Source organism: Dermacentor silvarum, chromosome 1 (assembly GCF_013339745.2).
Source record: "Dermacentor silvarum isolate Dsil-2018 chromosome 1, BIME_Dsil_1.4, whole genome shotgun sequence".
NCBI lineage: Eukaryota > Metazoa > Arthropoda > Arachnida > Ixodida > Ixodidae > Dermacentor > Dermacentor silvarum.
The window spans coordinates 437,249,415-437,272,087 of NC_051154.1; the positions used below are offsets into that span (position 1 = coordinate 437,249,415).

At 44.4% G+C, this 22,673-nt stretch overlaps 1 long non-coding RNA gene across 1 annotated transcript; it reads left to right on the top strand.

The window, feature by feature from the left end:
• The first annotated feature begins 1,393 nt into the window (after nt 1-1,393).
• Nucleotides 1,394-9,920, top strand: LOC125942603 (uncharacterized). The gene is made up of 3 exons (XR_007465252.1): nt 1,394-1,680; nt 1,750-1,842; nt 9,524-9,920. It is a non-coding gene; the product is annotated as an uncharacterized LOC125942603 (long non-coding RNA).
• Nucleotides 9,921-22,673: the final 12,753 nt, after the last annotated feature.

Here is a 22,673-nt window from a genome sequence, read left to right on the forward strand (position 1 = left end):
TTCTCATCAATTTTGCAAACAGAATAGCAGCTCACTTTGAATAAAATGGGCCCATATTGTCATCATGCTTACTGAGGGCATGCAAAGCGTGGAATGCCAGATTGGGAGCAGTACTGGGGCACTCCTGACAATCTTCTCATGGTAGAGATTGTCTTATAACACATGCTAGGCATGTATATATGCTACATGTTTTTAATGTGAGAAAAACTGCAAAGCTGGCCGGCAGCATATCGCAGCACCTTCGCCATCGGCGTCTGTCAAGCAAGGACTGGTTACGTAAATAATATTGCGTCGACGCTACCTAATAGGGCGGGCACAGAGGCGCCGCTCCAGGGCGCCGGTTCGCGAACTGGCCGTTGCCAAGACGCCGACGTGAATTGGATATTTCGAGCGTCTGCACAGCACGGATTTCACGGCGGTCTGCCACCACAGCTGCGCCATTCGTTTCAAGCACAGTACTTGAACCACGCATTCAGCGCTGAACCGTGGGCGGTCGACGCAGTCACATTTTTATGACTTGTAGAGAGCAGCACATCTCTCGACGTCCGTTATGCAAAGGCGGACGCGGTTCGCTGAACTGCGCTGCCGAGGCGTTACGCCACTTCGACATTGCAATCGTCACCACCTCCGCATTGTCAAGGAACACGGATCACACAACCAACGCCTCCTAAAAAGACGTTGACACAATACATTGCCAGAGCTCACCGAGGCCAAAGCCGCACTGCCACACAAGCACTACTCACGGCTTTCCGCCAAGCAACGCAAGCACAATCACACACGCAATGTTGAACAACGCGCGGTCGGCGCGGACCAGAGAACGATCACGCCGAGAACGAACACGCCATCCCATGCCGTCGTCGCTTGGCGCCGCCATCGCGCCTTCTCAAAAGTCCCTAAATGATCGTGTCCCTAGGTGCCTAGGATCGAGTCACGTGAGGGATTTTTGTACGACATTTTTAGACGCACGCCCGCGCCGCCGCTTTCTCGCTGCGACGCCATCTTGAATCATGTACGTTAAACATGTTAAATGTAAGTTGAATTAGGCAACTTGGGGCATGTTCCCGGCGCCATACATTTACGTCTTGGACCTTCGACGTGTTAACGGCTATTGGTTATAAAGATGTGCAGATGCGATACCGATAAAAAAATCCTCATCAAGGCAAAGCACTTGGAAGTGCGCCGCGAGTAACACTATTTATGAACGCAAGCGTAGCTGAGTCTCAGGTCGTGTGACTCAATATGGCGGCGCCAGCGGGGTTGTCTCCACCCTGGACGGCGGCGCTGGGCATCGAGGCACCCTACCGTTATACTGTCCGCAGCGCCACTTCTGCGTCATGATGCGGAGAAGTGGGGAACTACACTCGGTCGGCACACCTACCCATCTAGCCAGAAGCGTATCGCCGCAGCGCGGCTGTACCCGGTTTGGGTCGAAACCGGATATCACGTGGGGTCAGCGAGGTACTCCCTGCCCCTAGATAGGCGTGAAAGTAGCTAGGGAATGATTCCTCAGCCATGCCTGCCATGTCCCCAGTCCCTGTGTGCCTAGAAGCACCCGCTGCCCCAACACAAGCATGCACCTTGCGCGGGAGCGGCCGCATGCAAGACGCCGCCGCCAAGAATTCGCGGTGAGAACGTCGTCGACCGCATTACCGCCAACCCACGAAGGACTGCGACCTCAAGGTACGTCTGCCGAAACTGCAACTTGTGACATAAAGCGGCGATGCATTTTCTTTTTTTTTTTAATTTTAGGCCTTGCTCCTTCAGCTGTAGCGCGACGTGAGCCCTGCTATTTCACTTTCAAGATACGTAAGCTGCTTCGACCCTGAAAATGCAGATGCAATGGTGAGTTGGAAAAACCATCGCTTATTTACGTTGCCAATTCGCGTGCATGCGACCCATACCTTTTTTTTTTTTGCGGCATGCGATTGAAGTAAAGACTGCGATCGTGACTTCGTGGCCCTCGCATTGTTATCTTCTGCAACACCCAATCGTCGCGAGCTAACATGTTTTTCAAATTTGTAAGTGCTAGCGCATCTCTTGATGTGAGCGCAAGTTCGTGTCCTTAATGACACGTAAACAATGCGAAAGTGTATACGCCGCTGATGTATGCACGCTGCATTGAATGATTTACTGTTTACCTTGGTCATTGATTTCATTAAAAAGAAAAAAGCTGCAGATATGTCCTTTGGAAAATCTGAATTACTTTTAATACGATCTTACGAGCACTTGAAATCGTCTTACGTGCACTTGGAAAAAAACAAAAAAAAAACATACTGGCCGATTAGTTTTCATATTCTACTACACCTGCCCGCTTCACAGCGGCTTACGAGCCAGAAATGTATGCAGAAACAGTTTACATTACATGTAATATGTTACCAGACGACAGTAAATAATCTTGCACCCAAATTGATCATGAACAGCAGCTGCTACAGGGGTGCAGATATTTGTACCAAATAACCATGTTCTCATAGCTGACAAGCAAGAGGGAAAATTTCTTTCATAGGAATGAAAAGCAGAGGTGAGCCTGAACTAGTATGTTCTTGCCCGCTACTCTGCTAAGGGGAAGTTGGAAAGGGGAGTGAGAGACAAAACTTTATTTTGATGACGCACGGAGAAGCGTCGATCTCCGTGGTGGGTGGAGCCTTCAGTCCAGGGCCCCAGCGGCGGTGGCAGCACTTTCGGCTCTGGCGATAAGCTTTCGCTGATCCTCCAGTGCCGAGCTGGTCAGCACCATCTCCCACTGCTCGTGCGTTGCGTTTCGATTTGGGGAGTTATTGGGGATATTTTGGCATGCCCATGTGGTGTGGTAGAGGGTAGCTCGCTCTGTACAGAAAGGACAAAGGGGCTGATAAAGGGTGGGGTACATAGCGTGAAGGAGCGTGAGGTGAGGATAGGTGTTGGTCTGGAGTTGCCTCCAGGTCGTGGCTTCAGCTCTGGTGAGGGATGGGTGGGGTGGCGGCATCGTTCTTCTCGAAAGGCGGTAGTGCTGCAGTATATCGTAGTAAGTTTGTAGTGTGTCTGGACTTGGGTCTTCTGGCGTCTCTTGCAGTGCCCGGTTGCAGTGACCTCGGGCTATCGTGTGTGCACGATGGTTTCCGCTGACGCCTTCATGTCCCGGTGTCCAAATTATCGTGGTGCGGGGTATTTCGTTGAGGCGATGTAGAATATCGCATGCGATTTTATGTAGATGGCCGTTCGCGTAGGCTCGACATGCTGATTGACAGTCTGTAAGAATATATAGTTCTTCGTTTTGTCTCGATGCCGAGATGGCGAGGGCAATAGCGGCCTCTTCGGCTGCGGCGACGTTCTGCGTACGAACGGAGGCGGATACCAGTTCTTGCTGTCTGTGTCCAGCCACGCTGATTACCATGCCCTCTCCATTCGGGTACATGGCCGCATCTGTCCAGCGAGCAGTGGAGAGAGTGCCGTATCTCCTTTCTATTGTTATCGCTCGTGCTTTTCTCCTGCCCAAGTGATATTCCGGGTGCATGTTACGCGGAACAGGCGCCACCATTATTTGCTCGTGTAGGGACTTGCGGAGTACTTCTTGATTGTTGGTTGTCGCCACAGGGTATTGCAACCTTCGAAGTGTTGCTCTGCCTGTTCTAGTGAGGTTGAGGCGCGTGATTTGCGCATGTCGGTGTGCTTCAATTAGTTCTTCTAATGTGTTGTGGATGCCCAGGGATAGAAGTTTCGTTGTTCCGGTTCCTGGAGGAAGGCCGAGGGCTTGTTTGTACGCTTTCCGCAGTAACACATTTATTTGGGCTTTTTCTGTTGATGGAAAGGGGAAAAAAGTGTTTAAAGGTGTTGAGGAAAAAAAGGATCATATGTGCACAATAATCGCATAACGCAGTGGTCTCTCTAAACCTCTAGTATAGTCCTGTGTTCTGCAAATAGTCTAGAACAGCACTCTTAACTATTTCTTGCTGCAATGCTGTCACGGTAAGCACCCAGAATTTCAGCTTCTGATAATCTTTGCCTTTGTTGCTTGCGAGCACACAGGGCACCATCTGCTGCTCTTGCAACTAATAACAGATGTCGCAAAAATGTGCTGTAGAATCTCAGGCATGTGGCAGTATTTATACAATTCAGGGATAAGATTTTGTAGCGATTCCTTTTGCAGTATTAATTGCTTTTTGCATTCGTGAGTGGTCAGAGTGACAGCGTGTTGCTCAGGGCCGCGATTTTGTAGCAATGCCTTATCACTTATTCTATAATAGTCTTATCATCCACCGCTCACGGCCGGCCGATCCCGTTGATAACGCGAGCGGACCGTCGCTCTGACCACTGACAAAGCGCGAAAGAGCATTATTACCGGAAAGGCATCGCTACAAAATACCGACCCTGACCACACATGAACGCGATAAGGCAGTGCTGTAGAATTGTGGCTCAGTCTGAAAGTATAACCAATGAGATGTGCATAGCATTGAGTGAAGGCAACATGAAGACAAATTGAATATTGAACGCATGCTTGCTTGTCTCTATTTGATCTTAAATGGGAAGTGAAGAACTTCTCAATTTCTTCATTATTTTTTTTACAAGTTGAATAATGTGCCCTAGTTTATCGCACAATTAGTCCAACATATTTCAGATGTAAGATCTTGTAGTGTTGGGGCAGTGGAAAACAAAATAACGCAGGAAAATCTCAGCGCATTTTTATTTAAGCAATGTTTTGACACCTTAAATGGTGTGGCCATCTTATTCATTGCTTTATATTTGTTACCTCTGGTGCAACCCGAGTTCACTTGGAATTAGCATGGACGTAGCATATATATTTTAAATTGTGCCTGGTGCATGACACTGTGAAAAACCTTTAATGTGAACCCGGCCGCTACAAACAATAACATACTGGCACCTAGCAAGAACACCCAACCGTCTACCTTCCCACACATTTTCCTGAAACAGTTTGCACATGTTATTCAAACTTGCCACACAATGCTAATCATAAGTGTTTCAGGATCTATATGATACATTTCATTTGTGTCAGCAACGACACTAGTGGAAAACCTGACAGTCAAATCTGTCTGTAATAAAGAATCCGTGTTGCTGATATCTTCATAATAATTGAGATCTAGGGGGGTATTCTATAAGAGTCCACCTGGACTGTCCAATTCAGCTGTCGCCATTGGCTCCAGCTTCACGAGCGTGAAGGAGACTGGCTGGCACCTTCGCGCTCGTGAAGCTGGCACTAATGGCGACAGCCGAAATGGACAGTCCACTAGGTGGACTCTTACAAAATACCCCTCCCCCCCCCCTTGGGCCAGTATAATATAGATTATTCCTTCCGTTCGATTCTATACCACTCTTATCATCTGCTGTTCACCGCCAGAAACTCGCCAGTTCTAATGGGTATAGATGTCCCCTGGCCCAGTGCTCGGCACCTTCTACGAGTTCTCATCTTGCAAGGGGCCCTCTAGGGATTAAAGAAAATGGGTCTGGGCTGCTTCCATGGCAGCAGTTTTCTGTGTGGCATCCTAATGCAGCTGTTAGGTGGGGATGCCCTTGGATTGGAAAGAAACACCCCTTTCCAAGTATCCCGTAATGACTGAGCACCTGACCGGAAGCACAGTTATACCTATTTTACCGGTGGGTACCAGGCGACAGCGCTACTCAGCCTCCCACAGCAGTGGCAAATGCTCGTCTGGGTCACCATTGCTGTGGTGAGACAAGGGGCACCTTTCAAATCTCTATAGCGCCCCTTTCGACATGAAAACTCCTACAAACAACTGAGCGCCAGGTCGGAGGACATCTCTATCCAATAAAAATCTGATAGGTTCCCAGTGGCACTGGGATTCTATCCAAGTACCTCCCCGCATACGAGGACGACGCTCGACCATTTCGCCACCGCTGCAATACATGTGTCCTGCCAAACAGATCCGCTGAGCACCTTGCCCAGGAGTGCCATTGCCATTGCACTGTGATCCAACTGGGTGCAGCACCACATGCTGGCTTGCAGAACCACCATCCATGACCAGGTCGTTACAAATCCTGTACCCATTCACGTCAAGTCATCCTCGGACCGAAGTCCTCCCAGCTAGCATGACGGCCCACCATGCTACTGTCACCTTGTTGGTCTCGTTGTCGGCTAGACCCATGTATATCGAGTAGGTGGGGGCATAACTCCCCGAATGTGTCCTGTGAAGGATACCTTTTTCAAGCGCTGTGGTGCCAAAGCCTCCTATCTGCGCATGTGGAGCATGTATCAAAAGCCATGTGCTTTGCTGTTATGCCATTGTTATAGTACATATCACATAAGATTATGCAGTAACATAAATGAGAGCTTTAGATTGCGCTTTCGAAGCATTCAGGAGTCCTTACCTTTTAGTATGTCTGTGGTTGCGTGCCCAAGCAAAAAAGCATTATAGCTTTGCATCCCCAAATGCAAGTCACACGCACTCGCAGCACGTAGTCAAGGTGGTGTTAGCATTTTTTAATATATAAAGCTAACCATAGAATTGCAAATAAAAAGACAATTGTTTCATAAAAATAGTTTATCTACATGCAGTTAAGTTGGCTGATACAATCAGCCTTGCATGCATTGAACGTCACCCAAGTTGGAGCCCGGGGGCCACATGCATGACACTCGCGCAGGTTGTTTATTCTTTCACAGCCGACGTCGTTTGGGTTCTTAGAACAGCGACCAGGACCGCTGGGGATAGCGCACTTCCACGGCGGTGCCCAAGATATACGAACATCTAACAGAGAAGTGTACGTAACGAGAAGCGAAGCAGCCACCTCACCGCGCACATATCACTAAGCGGCATATAGGCGCGTTCTTGGGGGCTAACATAAACACAGGCACTGCCTGGGGTGGCGGCATTCCCTTTGCGGTGTGGGAGACAGTTTACGCCGTCGAGCATACATATGTAACGGGAAACCTGACGGCAATGACGTGTTCGAGTATGATTCTGCGGCATGTCCAGGGTTAGTGGCTCGAGGGGTGATTTATGTGTTCGCGGGGCTTGCCATTGCACCGGGGCAACTGCAATGAGGCGTGTGAACTTCGAGCAAGAGGGCCATGTGGCGTTTGTTTAAGTGATGTTGGTCTGCGTGTTCGAAAAACCGGACTGGAAAATGGGGCTGGGTACAGCGTGTATTGTTGATGATCCCACCTTCTTCGAAAAGAACTGATTGGTAGAATGTGAGCGAGGAGACTTAAAACAAGGGTACCACCCCAATTCACAAGAGTATTCAAAAAAAGTGTGTAGAGATGAAGAGGGAAGGAGCGAGCCGATAAACAGCCGCCGCTCGTCGATGTATGCTACTTTCTCCTACAATAAACCGATGTATTCCTAAGTTGGCCTCCCTGAGGGCAAAGTGTCACCGGACGACTATGAGGACTCTCTGAAGAATCGTCTGCCTGGAACACCTGGAGGAGAAGAAACTTAACTCATGCTAAAGATCTTTGACAGGAAGCAAACAATGTATACATGCATAGGTGGCAATTAAAGCTGAGCCAAACCAATCCCAAAGGCTAGAAATTTTGCCGTCTGGTACAGGATGTTTGCTGTGGAAGTGCACTGTCATCCAATTTATTACGACCAGCATTTTGTCGCCTTCATTTCTCGGAAGATGACGTCAACATGCATTGTGAAATGCTGTCATCAGTTTGAAAAATCGGATCGTGTCGGCCTGTTCAGCGCCGATTGTTTTATGAAAGCATGTCTTGGCTTGCTTCGTCTCAGTTTGCAATGTTTCAGCAATATTTATTTTAAGTCGGCCACTGCAAAGAACCAAACACATGTTAGGTCCTGCAGGTGCGCAGTGCCGCTTGCGTCCTAAAACTCTCTTACGTTTACAGCAAGAACATAAGCGCATCCCTGAGTGTTGCCACCATAGAGTAATCGGCTTACATGTATTAATTTTGCGTCATTTTTGGTGCTAAGCAGGGTCATAGGGCTGTGGGACCACATTTAGTCCAGATGCAAGCAAAACAATGCAACTTAGAACAGAAAGCTGAGCAAGCTGGTAAGGGTTCATGCATTGCTTGAAAGGTTAGGCATACAAAATATCTCTTGTGGCCATTTTTGATATGCCTAAACCTTCAAACGATGACGATAGTGGCCTTGAGAACACACCACAATGTACTATCGACCAAAAAAGTTTACGGACCAAGGGACCTGACAAAAAGCTGAATATCTCCGCAGCCTGGTATTCCCATTTCCTTCCTCTACTGGTATATGTGAACAACATTGTGATGTGCGGTTTTACTGGCTACCTTTAAAGGCTGCTCGGATATTAGGCATTTTCTGAGAGTCCGTAAACTTTTTTGATCGATAGTACTTTAGCCATAGTCTTATTACTATGACTGCAAAAGTGCCTGTAAAACTGCAACTTTCATGGGTAAATTTTATGATGGACTAGGTTTTCATGCAGTTAATCTTAGAAGCCTGCCATTGTGTTTGCTATCTACATGTGTGCCGCCACCATTCTTATTGAACACAAGCTATAGCAGGAAAGTGCATAACTGGGCCAGTTGGTATAGGTTCATCTGTTGTTTGAAAGCGCAAATGCACAATGAAGAACTTGCACTCATTGTCTCGTTCAGACTGTTCTTTTTGTGTTTGCGGTTCCAAACAACCATGAAGCTATAGGAGCTCTGAAGTAATGGAAAATTTTTTCATATTTTTTAAGCAAAAAGGATTGTCTTGTAGCAAGCATGCTTCGGTCAATAAGGCATGTGCCATGTGTAGAATTCGGCTCCACCTTGAAATTGTTCATTTCCACTGCTTGCTCTATTATCTGCTGATAATGAACTGTAACTTTGGGTCGATACAAACCGCCCATTGAAATTGAATATGCCTTGAGCTTGGGAAGTAATCCACTAGACAAAATATAATTGTGACCCCCCTATGCTGGCTCCATGGATGTGGTGTTCTGCTGCTAAGCAAGAGGTCGTGGAGATCGCATAGTTCTTACAGGTGGCCTACAACACGAAAATGCAGTGAAGTGGAGCCTTGTTTGCACACTGTGGTTCCAAATTAAAGACTACGCAGTGACACGCACAAGCTAGAAGTGATACTAGCGCAGATTTTATGTAAACAATGTGCTACATTTGTGCAACGTGATCTGACACGCTTGCACGAGACAAATAGGCATAGTCAAATGACCGATGGTTGACATACTCGCTAAAAAGAGCCGAGAACAAAACTTGAATTTGTAAAGATCCACTGCGTTCTGTGCAGGTTGATACGGGAAATCCATTGTGTTGTCACTGTTCTAAAGTTCCCTGGTTTTATCGGGCATGCGCGTTCACACCTTGGAAAATGCTGACAGAACTCCGCTACTTCGTCTTTAGCTTACCTTCTCTTACTCTGGAAGGGTTGCAGCAACACACGACAGTGTATGAGACCATTTATTTGGTGCACACTTGCAACAGTATGCGTATTCTTGTCCTCGCTACGGAGTGCACCAACAAGACGTGCTGCCCGGTCGCTGCCATTCGTGTGTACACCCTATTGAATGCACACAGCATGAGCTGCAAGTTATATGGCTTTAACCGCCTTTTTTTTCACCCACTTAGGTGCATCTGAACAGCCAATGGATACCATGCCCACTCTGTAACGACCAGTGCTTTCAATGAAACAGCACAGCGGAATAAAGTCAACCACGTGAGGCACCTCAGACAGCATATGCAGTGGGTTGTGACGGATTTAATGATTTCATCAGCATTTTCACTGGATGCAAGGCTGTGAATCTCTTGTATGATGCATGTGTGGAAAAGAAACCCAACATCCGGTGCACATGCTTGCTTGAAACAGTCGGGCCTATCCCATTAGTTGAGTGCCCTTGCGTCGGCATTTGCTGATGTGATCCCAGCTATCTTAAGCCATTACATTCTGATGAATTTACTGCAGCCACTCTTTGGAAAAATAGCACATGGCAATTATTTCCAGGTAATTAGTTCTCCCATACAGAAAAAAAAACCATTAGCAGTACTCGTGGACGATAATCTGTCACTTTCCAATGGTGGCAAGCATAAATCCCACTAGCTGTAGTGTAGGGATGGGCGATTAAATTTTTGAATCGATTAACGATTAATCATTCGTCGGTTTAGCATAAAATCGATTAATGGCTTTCGATGCGGGGGTTTTCATTGATTAATCAACTTTTTTTTTCGGGTGATTTAAAAAGGCTGAAATACAGTTATCTACTCATGTAAGTACATATTTTAAGGTTTGAAAGGTGGAACCAGGATGAGAAATACAAGCGTATAAAGTTTGATAAACAATGATGTTTAATTTGTTAGAGGTCAACTATAATTGCCACTAGTGACTAATGAAGAATAAGCAATATACAGGGTGTTCGTATTGACACGTGTACTTGTTAAATTTCCCCGGTGATCACTTTTCACCGGCTAACAAATGTTAAACGACCGCTGTACTTATATTTAGGTGCACGTTAAAGAACCCCAGTTGGTCCACATTTCCGGAGTCCCCCACTACGGCGTGCCTCATAATCAGATGGTGGTTTTGGCATGTACAACCCCATCATTTAATTTTTAATCAAATGTTAAACGTTATCGCAAGGCGCAGGAAGCGCCTGCATGTATTGGAAGTTTCTCGAACGTTATCGATGCTTCTATCCGTTGTCTATTGTCACAGACGCTTATGTAATCTGATTGTATAATTGACGCGAACGGTCTAGTACTTTCTGGAAGACACGCAGGCACCCATGGATTACTCTGGAACCTTTGATGACTCATGTATAAAGGCCGACGGGTTTCGTCGCTGATCAGATTTCGACGATCGCGGACTGTGTTCGCCGCGCTTCGAGTGCAACTTGCTTTTGTGGGCACAGGTTCGCCCAATAAAAAATCCGTTTAGTCATTCACAGTTTTGCGACAGTTTTCTTCACCGTCACTACTACGAGACAATATTTAAGTTTTACAAAAATTTTTTTAAAAATCGCCTGTTATTCTGGGTTATTCGAAGAGGTGGACATGAAATCGAGAGACATATCCAACCAATTAACAAAAATTGCTAATCAACTTTTTTGTTAATTACTTTACGAGACATATTGCAATTTACGAATTGTACCCGGTGAGTTTGCAAGATGCATCTACATGAAATGAATTTCCAGGATGACACCAGTTTCGGGATATTATTTCTCAAAGTGTGGGACGAAATACATGGGTGTTCCAGTTACTTTTGGGCTTCAATGCATTTTGGTAAAAAAGTAAGTGGAACAACAGTGAATTTTTAGGGTGAGTATTATGGCGCATATATCTCCAAACTGGTGTCATCCTAGAAATTCATTCCAAGTGAATACGCCTGACAAGCTCACCGGCTACAATTTGTAAATTGCTACATGTGTCGTAAAGTAACTAACTAAAGTTAATTAGTGATTTTTGTTAATTAGTTGAATATGTGTTTCGATTTCTCGTGCTAATGTCCGCCTCATCGAATAACCCAGCTCAATGATAAGAATTATGCTACCTGCCACAGGCGATTTCTAAAAATTCTGTAAAACTTAACACCCTGTATGTTAAAAATGGCACTTACTGAGGAGGGTGGGCGTGGAGGAAGGAAAAATTATAAGAGAGCATCGCAGCACGACTGACATCAAGAAGTAACGGCGCAACACATGATCGCCACATCGGAGCGCGCGGTAGGTTTAATGCTGCCGGGTGCAGGGCAGCAGCGCAGCTGAACGGGTGCGCACCGATTTGAAACTACTGCGAACCAAACATTAACGGCCAATACATTCTCTCTCAGGGTCAGATGCTGACCCTATACTGCGAGGTAAAAAGCGAAGGAAATGGCTTGACGGTGAGTTCGTTTTCCAAGACTTGCTGCCTCACGTAATACTCACTCCTAGTTTATTTTTTCCTTCAGGGGGCGGCCTCTCTCCAGCCCCAGGCAGCCTGTGTGACGTGGGCGTAAAGCGGGGAAGTGCTTGCCCAGCTCGACAGGACTCGGGAATACAGTCGACAGTCGCTCTCGGTCTTCGCAGCTGCGCTGTCGTTGCTCGTATACTCCGAATTCTATAGTACGATTTCAAAATTTTCACACCACTTTACTCACTGTCTGGAAAACGATTAATCAAACTGCTTTAATTGATTAAACCGATTAAATTAAATTAGTCGATTAATCCGTTCATCGATATTACCATCCCTACTGTAGTAACACATGTTTTGAAATTAGCAAGCAACTTTCTTGCAGCTCGACTTCATGTGTACTATGTTTCGTGCAATGTCAGTGTTCAGAATAAAAGCATTTGACCACTGCAAACTGTCATTTTTTTTTCTTCTAGACGTGCATATGAACACATTCTTGATATAAAAAACATGCAGGGCTGTATTACAGCACAGAAAAAGTTTGGACAATTCAAGCTCATTAATTCAGAATGCAAGTTTGAAACTTCTAAGGAATCAAATCATTGTTTTCAGTGCACTGAAGTAGACAAAGTGCACTTCAGCCACCAAATGCAATTGACAAGGTGGAGAACATTTATGAGTTATGACGGCAGTGCAGTTAACTTTGTGTTGGCAAGCAAGTGAATTTCGGGATCTGCAAAAAATTTAATGTGCCTTGCACCTGTACAGGACATTTCATGCAACAATCAAAAAAGGCATTGCATACATTTTTGGAAACAGGCTTCTCAGAATAGCTTTTTGCACAGCACTTAGTTAATATAACTTGTTATGCAATGATTTTTTAAATATTTGTTTCAGGGCATAAGTTGTACTTAAAAATTTTTGAAAGCTGTTCAGAAACACCGAATGCAAGCTGAAGAATGTGTTCACATACAACCACTTATGGGGGCAACCTTTTTCTGGTCACTCAAGATCTCAAAGACTGCCGTCAAGGAGGAGTGTGGCTGTTGCAGTGGGTGAAAAGTGCAAAAAAAAAACGAACGCTACACAAGCGCTTTATACCTGTTCAAGCATGAACTAACGCCAAGTACTCAAATTGCCATATTAACGAGGAATGTTGAAATCTTTTGCATCAGGCATTGTTAATTTTTTACAAGATGCCTTAATCACACTGGTTAGCTTATGCAGTTTTTTTTTCACCAGAAATGCCCACACTGCTATCCGCCACTCCTATTATTTGAGCGGGCAGCAGACACAGATTACTGCAAGTCAACGATTCTGACCCGAGAGCTTGGGCTCAATTTTTAGCAATGTGCCTAATTTTAGAAACCGATTGACGGAATTGCTATACTGAATAAATGCCACAAACATGTTCAAAATGGTATGCTTATTGGAGAGCATACACAAAAAATATGTAGTGCAGGAGAAATTTGGTCTCGCTGCTCTGCCAGAATTTAGTTTTTTTTCAAGTGGTAATGACGAAGTCATTGACCACGGCCGAAACAAAAATAAAATAGCGTTTCGGTATCCACAGGAATCGCTTGTTCATAAAGGAATGTCTGCTAAGAAGGTTCTTGATGGTTCTTAAGTAGCACTGAGTGCATGATGCAAAGTTCGGAAGGACACGTGGTTTAAAATGTTAGATTGTTTTACTTGTTTGAATTATTAGTGATTCGAGATGGAGCCTCATTGTCCATTTCTTCTCTGTGGCCACGATGCGGGCGTTGTACTAGTTTATCTTCTGACTCGTCGTCTCGGCATGCTCTGTGAGGGCATTTGTAACTGTGTGTGGCCTTTGGCGACATTTTTGTGCTGCTTGAGACGCCGCCAGAAATATATGCTAACAAGGGATCCATATGGATCCCAAAACATCATTTTTATTTTGGCCAAGGTCAGCCCAGGCAGCACAACCAGGCTGGCCCCAGCACGGCAGTATCACGGTAAACACCGGCACAAATATAGGCCCGAAACCGGCAGCGCTACCCGCGTCAAGAATGGCCCAGCGCGGCCATGCCACTAAAGGGCCTATTTTGGCCATCGCGTGGCAGCGCCAATACAGGCAGATAGCCGGCTCTGCCGTTCATTGCCATTGTGTCCCACCTTGTCTACTGGCAGCGCCGGTATTGGTCAATAGACGGCTCCGCCGCTTTTAGTCAATTTATTCTCCCGCATTACCCACTGGTATGGCCATATTGGCAGATTGTGATGTATGTGGGCGATGCCGTTATTTCCTACGATTTTAAATTACGCAAATATTGCATAGCTCGATGCAACATGTCATGAACTACTATAAAATCACCAAATAATATACACAATTTCTTTATTGGTCTTAAAATAGGTTGATACAGATTGTCGCTCGTATCCCCAATCCTGTGGGCCACCTACGAAAGCTTTGTTTATGACGCTACGGGGGGTTGAGCCGCTTCGGCGTAACGCCGCCTTCTGCAATAGTCGACGGAGCCGGCAGCCACATTCTTATGAAGTCTTGCGCTTGGTTGATGTCGACGTCTGCGTCTCTCAGGCACCATCTGCATACAATACATATACTTTTATTATCACAACGCTGTCAGCAGTGCATAATATAAGCAAAAGGTACAAAACTGAGAAATTAAATGCGTATCACCTGTTCCCACTCTGCATAGCCGCGTGTTAAACAGTCTCTTGCTTTTATTTCCATGCATGCTGTACGGCAGTTCAGCTGCATGGTCCATGATGGCGTTCAATATATTGAAGGCAATCTCCCACAGATATGATTTCTCCATGCAAACAAGTTGTTGAAGCTGAAAAAAAGAAGCAGAAATACGAAAAAATTAGGTAGGAAATGCCGCTGCATCAAAATATGCGATTTTTGTTCTAACTAGCCAATTATGATGAATTATGGCTTCATCACAAGACTTCTCGTAAGTGCTTGTGGGTTGCTGTGCTTAGCCTTTGGCAATGCGTAAGCTTTTAGAAAAGAGGTAGCAAAGAAAGGGTGCTTTGTTTCATGATAAACACCTAAGCAAGCTGCAATACAACAGATTATACTCTTGCAGGAAGTTCTGAACACCAGTCAGCTCGCAGAATGTACTTCCTGAGTAAGGAATTACGACAATCCAACTTTGGTCTTCTCGAGTGTACTAGCCGAAATGTGCCGTGCTGCGTGTTTTCAAACAGACAGTGCGTTTCATCTGACGCTGAAGCGGTGCAGCACCGTCTACGTACATAGTAAAAAGTGGCCGTACATTATCTCTGTAAAAAAAAAAGAAAACACACGTATTAGGCAATGCACTTAGTTGAAACACTATACTTGAGAATAAAAATAAGACAATTGTACTTACCTTGCGATAATTGAGTTTATTTCGCAGTAAATACAGTTTTCCAACGTTTGGCTAGTTGATAATGTTTCACCCAATAGCAATGTGGAACCAAGCTTGTAGTGGCGAAGCTCAAGCCGCTGGTACTGAACACGTTGCTGGACAAGTTGATGCATGCTTCGCAAGCAAAACATGGTGAAAGAAATATGGGCTACGACAGCTCACAGGCAGAAGCAGAATGTGTACGGGTCCCTCGTCCTCCGAGAGTCACCACGTTTCTTTGGAAGCGGGCGAGGTCCGCGCAGGGAGCAACATATTTGACAATTATTCACGCTTCTTTGTGCGCCCATCCGGTTCTGATTAGCAACGCAGGCTCGGTTGTGCGCATTATAGACCGTGCATACCTTCGACACTGCAAAGCGAGGGAACGCAGGGAAAACGTGGTGAGAATGAAACGCATTCTTGGGGCTTTGACGTCACTTCGCCTGATAGTAGTGAAGAACGACACGCGCACGTTTTTTTATTCTTTTATCTATTTATTTATTTTTATTTTTACAAAAGCTGCTGCGGCTGAAGGAGCAGTAGCACTTGTGCTGATTTTATTATATATTATAGCTGAAATGTAAAACATGACAAATGGACCTGTAAAACAACTCAAAGTGATCAATGAATGTGGTCATTGTTATTTTTTGGCACTGCTTATCCCAGGAGAACGGTAGAGCAAGACAACGTGTGCGCAAAGGGGTAGTCCGGCGCACAGCATCACTTGCTCACATGCCCCCATGGATTTCTTGCTTCTAGTTAAATAATACAACCTCCCCTTCGAAAAAAAAAATGATAGACACATAGGAGCGGCAGCCGTATCTAAGAAACATCGCGACAATACATTACGCGGCGCATAACATATAAGTGAAGCCCAAAAAGCGAGTTCAAGTTCGCCATATTAATTTACTTAATTGTGTTAGTATAGTGCCAAAGCCCGAAGGCTTTACATAAAAAAAGCGGGTAGTCTTTTTTTTTCATAAACAGGAAACTTCAAACGTGGCCGCTGCGAGAAGAAACGTAGGTGGGAGGTTGAAAAATATGTCCTTTAAGCAGCCGGAGTAATAAAATAAATCGTAATAAACAAACACAAGCGAGATCGCATACGGCGACAAGGTAAACCAAGCGATGATTTTGTAGAAGCCGCACTGGCTACACGTGAGTAATTGTATGTAACAAAACAAGGACGGCAAGGTTTTGGACACTTTCGAGAGTTGCGAGACAGAACTGGTGTACTCAAAGATCTGAGACCCCACCATAGATTTATAAAATAAAAGCTTCCCATGAAGAAAATTTTGGAGCAAGAAACCAAACATGTGGTTGGCATTGGTAAATTGAAAACTCAATATACATATTCCAAAAATGTTGTGTGTGATGTGTATACCGAGATATTTATCTACAAGAGGAAGAAGTTACCAGAGGTGTGTCGTTGAGGGTGCAAGTGGGAGCCTGAATTTAATAAGGAATAAGGAAGCTTATGTATGCCTCCTTGCAAAGTCAAAACAACGATAGATTTATTTATTAGCTCATATAAGATGCAAACGTCAGCAAAATATTTATTCAAATCTGTGTTGCTCTCACAAAAAGAGTTCACCTACTTGAAAAATGTATATATATTTTAGTAGTTTTTTTTCTTTATGCTAGCTCCACTTTTTAATCAGAAATTAATTTTATTCAGTAGCTTACATTTTTATCCAGTAGCGTTCTTTTTTTCCATTCTATATTCCTGTATTCTCCTTAATCTTAGCCTCGTTCTTCGTTCTCAGTCCTAGGTCGGTAACTTCAACTCTTTCAGCCATCCGTCAAGGTTCGGAATGGCGTGGCGGGCCACAAACATTCCTGTTATTTTTTTATTTTTCTTTATTTTTTGTTCCCTTCCAACGAGAGCGCCTTGTGTAGTCGTCTTGGTCGTCTGACCAAACCTTTTCTCTTCACTCCCCCCCTCCCACCCCCGTATATCTCTTGTGGCGTTGTCTCTGTTCTCCGCCTTCCCCTTTCTTTTCAGTGTAGATATATTTGGCGTCGTGCAAAATAAGCATTTCATTGTAAGTTAGCGTTGGGCTTGTCTCACATTCTTGACTCTTCTATTGGCTGTTTTTTGTTTTAGAAATATGCACCAATAGCCCAGCAGAAACCTCTTTTTCAACATGGCGCAATTTCTTTTTTTCCCCGGTTCTTTCTGCGGGAAGGAATTTACGCCTACTGTGCCAGTTGGTCTGAAAAAAATCACCTGGCATCAAAAAAAAAAAACAAAAAAAAAACACGCACGACAGAGTTTTCCGGGAAAGGCACCTAAGATTACAATGAAGCTGGCCACAGGAGACACCAGTGCACAGTTCGATAGGCTCTCTATGCAGAAAAATAATATAGCGAGCAGTCATCTAAAATGCCTTGTATTTTACTGGCAATAAAATTTACAGCCGCTACATAAAATGAGCTAGCGACGGCATTACTGGCAAGCGGTACAGATGATTGCACCATAAAGTTATGCAGTATTTTGCAATTCACTACCTGCAACACTACTTAAACGACGCACATCTAAGCGCACATACTTTTTAATTATATACCCCCTTGAATTTGTTATTGCGCCTATCGAGAATGCACACGGCATGCGCGCATTGACGCATTATAATGGAGTGCCCTTGTGCCACTTGTTAACAATGTCCGATCGTATGATTCAACACAATAAATACAATTACGCGAAAGTTAACAGCCTTTGTAATAAAACGAAAAAAATATGCAGAACTTACATAATAACTTAGTAAGAAAAAAAATAACAGAGTGATCTCGTTGCAGTTGGCGTGCGTGGTGAAAAATTCAAATAAAAATTGCATGGTGTAAACATATATAATCGGGAATGGCCAGCGAATGCTGCGTGAAAAGTAATATTGAAATGCCGTTCTGTTTGACAGGCCAATATTTACGGGTCTATCAGAACTGCTAAACAATGTGGCTATGCCTATAGCTTTGAACGGACGTTCTTAACCAATGTTTAAAGATGTACAGCCAATGACGGCATTCTTACGGCAAAGCAGGCCCGGGATAGCCAGTTGCGACGCCCGGCCTAGCCTTTAAAGGGCTTTCACCGGCAAAGCAGGGCCATCGCTGGATGTCTGTTACAGTGGCTTTGCCAGCACTGGCATTACGGAGGCAACGGCGGGCCTTCGCGGCCCAGCCAGTGCCGGCTGAAAACCATCATCGGCCCTAGTTGGCCCCATGTGATGTGCTGCCTGGGAGTGACATAAGCAATTTTTAACAAAGTATTACACCAAGTGCCATTCCAAAGTCTTTGCACTAATTTTGGGGAGTTTTTTCTATTGCTCTCATTGTCCGACCTTTATGAGCACGAGCACACGAAGAAGTGCTTTGTAGGCGTCTGGCACTAAAGTGTCCGAGGGAAGAGACTGGCGATGAAGCATGCAACTAGATTGTCAGAATATCTTCCCCTTTTGGCAGGCCTCTCTTGTCAAAGTTACCAGAAATCAATGCTTTCACAACATCCATGAGGAAATTCAAATGCGAGTGATTTGCATACCTGCCCTTTTGGACAAAATAATTGCGCTGAAAATGGCCTTGTAGAGGCAAACATAGCAGATTGTTTACATCAACTTGCATCTATTGTCTGAAATATCTTCTTTATAGGAGGATTCGAAGATAAAATTCAGATCAGCAATATCGCTGCCACTTTCGAACTAAGTTTCAGAGTAAGAAACTTCAATAATGGCCCACTTTCTTCACGGCAAGTTCCAGTCACATGTGGCACCTGACAATGAAAACAACAATTATTCATTCTCAACTTTAAAAATACTTCTGCAATAATTTCGATTTATTGTAGAACCATCTGCGATGAAAAAAAATAGAACCAGAGGCATGGACATGCCTAGATTGCAAGATAAATTAGCCCTTTTTACTGTAGAAAAGCTCGGCTCCTCTATGGTAGCAGGTGTGCAAAGCGTGTGGACGAGTTGTGCTTGTATACAGGAGATAAACTGTGCCTACTCCTCTGGGATTTGGAGCGCTGTCACCTGTCTCCCAAGTGAAGCAAGCCGACCCAGAAACGATGTAATAGTAAAGGAGACTCCGTAGTCAAAGATGGTGACTTTGTGGGCCGATATTAACATTAGAGCACGGAGGTCAGCAGAATAAGTGGACACACGAAATTTTTCAGAATACACAAGCACACTCATCAGCGTTCTCGTTCCTACTCACTTGCATTCGTACTTTCTTCCACTAGCACTTCCTGGCAGGCACCCATTCACGTGTGTGAATGCGAAAATTTATTCACCTTCACTTGCATTTTTAAGTCAACTAGCACTCACCCTTGCCCATATACTCACGGGTGCTCACTCACAAACGTCTACTAGCTAGCTAACCATTATACTTCCACTCCCACTTGTTGGCACTTACATATACTCACGCCTGTCATCACTCACTCTCACAAGTGTGAAATGAGTGAGTGTACTTATGAACATGTCAACCTATACCAGAGCATGCTGTACCCTTGCAGGAGTTCAAATGTGATTCATAACACCGTCGGACCATGATAATGCTATAGCATTACAGCTGTACAGGTGTAGTAAGTGGACCTAGCTTCCTTCTCCAGGTTTGGTGCTAAGTAGACATAAGTAATCTCTTGCACAACTGTGGCACAGAGAAGGCAAGCACAAAGAACAGCTGTGACGTCAACATATGGGAGTTTATTCTTGTAGGTCAGTGGGACCCTAAAAGATATTTACCAAATCTTGGTTGGAAGGTGGACTCGATTGTGTCTATGCAAAGAGTTTTCGACATGTTAAAATTCAAACGGTACATTTCATACTTAGTACATACACTCATGCTTACAATTCTATTTGCACTGTGACACCAACAACCTCTCGGTATTTAGTGAGTTGGAAGCAGTTGCGAGTATGGATATGCTCAAATGTGAAGCAGTGACTTTAATTTCAATCAATAAATAAAGAAAGCTTAATTCATTATCGTGTATTGCTTGAACACATTCTTGGCATTAGCATAGCGTATACTTAACAAAATAGTATCTACGATGCAACATTACATGACACAACACATTTAGCATAAGCGCAAGCATCTACATCAAAGCTTCCTATCCAGTGATTCTCATAGAGCACTGGAGCCTTTCAGAATGCTCTCAAATAGAATGGAGCCCGAGAAGCTAATGTGATGCAGACGTAGCTTTAGTGTAATGTGTACTTGCCAGGTTCTACTGTGCAAGTGCATGAACAACTGAATACACTTAACGAGTCAGCATTACAAAGAATATTATTCTACATACGGAAGCTGGTTGTGGTGATAATTTTAGTGAAAAGTGTGGTGACAATTGTGTGTGTTGGTTTCAAGTGGATAGCAGTAGGGCAAAGCTGCGAGATTGTAAGCACACCGCAGCCTTGAGTCTGGCCTGGTGGAAGAACGACGTATTCTATAAAATCTCGACATTCGAATGGTAGGACTTGGATAAGGCCAAGAAAGTACTCCAGGGAATAAAGTGAAATACCGAAACTGAAAAGCAAGTCTCTTCGCGTACGTTTGGCAATTTATTCGCTGCAGATCTACGGCCTCCCAATGTCGATTACATCCGTGACCGCAATATCATCGACTTTTTAGTTTTCCATGCACCTGCCAGTATCATAAGTAGCAACAGAATACAGCCATTTAGCTTATGTACATAAGTTTACAAACGAAGTAGGCCCACCATTGATACAAGTGCTTACGTGAGTGTGGAAACTCCGTGAAGTCCATTCAACAGGCAAAACGGTAGGAGGGCTAAGCGTCAGTTGACGACACGTATTCTCAGGTGCTCATATCGCATGAGGAAATTCATGGACAGTGCATAGTCGTATTTTTAACAGCAGCAGAAGCGTAGCACTCGTCAGATGTCCACGGGAAAGCAGTCGCCCATCAGCCTCTTCAATTGCCTCGAATGCATACATCGACAAGCAGTCGTTTTCTTGACCACACTTTATCGTATCCGCAGATTTCGCGAAGCATTCTCGCTTCATTCAACAAGCTTAGAACACAAATTTTGCAGATTGCTCGGAGCATGTCTTACCTGACCCAGTCATAGAATAATAAACCAGACGCAGTGGACAAGCATTGCCTGTCAAAGCAATATTCATACAAAAACCAGTAGCGGAATAAGCCGCTGCACTTGCACACGTGTTAAAACACGTTCACAAGTTTAGAGAATGCATAAAAACACTGAAAAGAAACCTCACTTTACACTTCAGTCCGACGTTGCGTTGCCGCCATTACCGTATTTTGCTCACTAGTGTCCATGGCGATGCGGCCGCCGCTTCGTGCTCAGAAGTATGATAAAAAAGTAAAAGTAAAATGATGCGCATTTTACACATAAAACAGATTAAGTACGTTTTTCCCAATATAATAATACATAAGGTATTGTAGATGTTATGCAGACTATGTAATTTTCAGTGCAGATCATAACTTCAAGGCACAGTACTTGCTTGTAGTGCTTAATCAAGCACTAATTAACAGTTTAGTTATTTGCCACAGCGCACATAATGCAATCACACAATTTGTGTCAATCGGTACTTCAGACCAACACCAGTTATATACTGAAATCCCCAGCACTATGAATACAAACAAAATCAGTGAGAAATCTCGCATATTATTTTCCCCAAAATCTGTAGGCAATGCTGGACAAAACTGATGAATGCCAGCATATCCCGGTTTGGGGAATGGATGTGCCATACCTACCGGCTTCTCTACCTGAAGAACTGACACACTTTCAATCATGTACCACAATAATTCTGCATTCAAGGCCTTCATCAAATGAATCCATGCAGGAGAAAGCAGGGACAAGCCCGAGCTGCTTGAAAGTCATGAATGACATCAACAATATGTTGCTCTTGTGTGAAGCTGTTCGTGAAGTGCAAGACATTAATTCTGCCCCTTTGAAAGGAAAGAGCCCGCTTCGCAACAGCTTTATTAACAATGTCATAGAACAGACAGGCAATGACAATTTCAAAGCAGAAAAGTAATCAATAAAGAGCTACCTAGAGTCCTTTTGTCTAACAAACTCAGAAGTATTGCCATATAGAAATTTAGAACATGGTTGCTTCCACTAATGTGTCGGACCTACAGTCAAGACAGCCAAGCTACGAATTGTTGAATTTGACTGCAGTTTTTAAGAGTCGCATCCTTAGGATCTCTATGTGGAGTCTCTATGCAACAAGCAGCGACTTAACATTGGCAATTTCAACCACGGGAAACGGTTTATAGAGTTTCAGTCACCATCCCCCCCCCCTCTCTCACAAGTGTGTAGGAAAACTCACCATCAGTGGCTTCACAGACTGAAAACAAATTCCAGTCTGCCAATTACTCATTTACTTCACTTAAACTTTACTTTAGCAAACAGTAAAGGTATACTCGGACATTGCAGAAAAATATTTATGAGCATACGCGTCAGATCTTCAGTTGCCACATGCCAAGTATAGGTAGCACCTTGTTGTGAACAGCTATAGCTATGGAGAATACCTGCCACA